The following is a 2,006-nucleotide window of genomic DNA, read 5'->3' on the forward strand; positions in this document are numbered from 1 at the left end:
TGTCCATCTGGTATAATGACCAGTCAGTTGTGTTATCCATGGTCATTATAATGACCAGTCAGTTGTGTTATCCATCTATTATAATCACCAGTCAGTTGTGTTACCATCTCATTATACCAGTCTGTTGTGTGTTATCCATCTCATTATAATGACCAGTCAGTTGTGTTATCCATCTCAGTTGTCAGTTGTGTAGTATCCATCTCTTATAATGATCATAATGACCAGTCTGTTGTGTAGCTGGTAGAGGTATGTATCAGTCAGTTGTGTTATCCATCTGGTAGAGGTAGAGGTGTGTGTACCAGTCTGTTGTGTAGCTGTTAGAGGTGTTATCCAGTCTGTTGTGTAATGACCAGTCAGTTGTGTTATCCATCTGGTTAGTGTGTACCAGTCTGTTGTGTAGCTGGTAGGGTGTACCAGTCTGTTGTGTAGTTGTGTGTATCCAGTCTGTTGTGTAGTAGCTGGTAGAGGTAGAGGTGTATCAGTCTGTTGTGTAGCTGGACCAGTCTGTTGTGTAGCTGGTAGAGTGTGTATACCAGTCTGTTGTGTAGCTGGTAGAGGTGTGTACCAGTCTGTTGTGTAGCTGGTAGAGGTAGAGGTGTGTACCAGTCTAGCTGGTAGAGGTTGTGTATCAGTCTGTTGTGTAGCTGGTAGAGGTGTGTATCAGTCTGTTGTGTAGCTGGTATCAGTCTGTTGTGTAGCTGGTAGAGGTGTGTACCAGTCTGTTGTGTAGCTGGTCTGTTGTGTAGCTGGTAGAGGTGTGTACCAGTCTGTGTGTAGCTGGTAGAGGTGTGTACCAGTCTGTTGTGTAGCTGGAGGTAGAGGTGTGTATCAGTCTGTTGTGTAGCTGGTAGAGGTAGAGGTGTGTATCAGTCTGTTGTGTAGCTGGTAGAGGTAGAGGTGTGTACCAGTCTGTTGTGTAGCTGGTAGAGGTGTGTATCAGTCTGTTGTAGCTGGTAGAGGTAGAGGTGTGTATCAGTCTGTTGTGTAGCTGGTAGAGGTGTGTATCAGTCTGTTGTGTAGCTGGTAGAGGTAGAGGTGTGTATCAGTCTGTTGTGTCTGTTGTACCAGTCTGTTGTGTAGCTGGTAGAGGTGTGTATCAGTCTGTTGTGTAGCTGGTAGAGGTAGAGGTGTGTATCAGTCTGTTGTGTAGCTGGTAGAGGTAGAGGTGTGTATCAGTCTGTTGTGTAGCTGGTAGAGGTAGAGGTGTGTACCAGTCTGTTGTGTAGCTGGTAGAGGTAGAGGTGTGTATCAGTCTGTTGTGTAGCTGGTAGAGGTGTGTATCAGTCTGTTGTGTAGCTGGTAGAGGTGTGTATCAGTCTGTTGTGTAGCTGGTAGAGGTGTATCAGTCTGTTGTGTAGCTGGTAGAGGTGAGGTGTGTACCAGTCTGTTGTGTAGCTGGTAGAGGTGTGTACCAGTCTGTTGTGTAGCTGGTAGAGGTAGAGGTATCAGTCTGTTGTGTAGCTGGTAGAGGTGTGTACCAGTCTGTTGTGTAGCTGTTGGTAGCTAGAGGTAGAGGTGTGTACCAGTCTGTTGTGTAGCTGGTAGAGGTAGAGGTGTGTATCAGTCTGTTGTGTAGCTGGTAGAGGGTGTATCAGTCTGTTGTGTAGCTGGTAGAGGTGTGTATCAGTCTGTTGTGTAGCTGGTAGAGGTGTGTCAGTGTATCAGTATCAGTCTGTTGTGTAGCTGGTAGAGTAGAGGGGTGTATCAGTCTGTTGTGTAGCTGGTAGAGGTAGAGGTGTGTACCAGTCTGTTGTGTAGCTGGTAGAGGTAGAGGTGTGTACCAGTCTGTTGTGTAGCTGGTAGAGGTAGAGGTGTGTACCAGTCTGTTGTGTAGCTGGTAGAGGTAGAGAGGTGTGTACCAGTCTGTTGTGTAGCTGGTAGAGGTAGAGGTGTGTATCAGTCTGTTGTGTAGCTGGTAGAGGTGTGTACCAGTCTGTTGTGTAGCTGGTAGGTAGAGGTGTGTATCAGTCTGTTGTGTAGCTGTGTACCAGTCTGTTGTGTAGCTG

The sequence above is a fragment of the Oncorhynchus masou genome, unplaced genomic scaffold, assembly GCF_036934945.1.
Source record: "Oncorhynchus masou masou isolate Uvic2021 unplaced genomic scaffold, UVic_Omas_1.1 unplaced_scaffold_2174, whole genome shotgun sequence".
Lineage (NCBI taxonomy): Eukaryota > Metazoa > Chordata > Actinopteri > Salmoniformes > Salmonidae > Oncorhynchus > Oncorhynchus masou.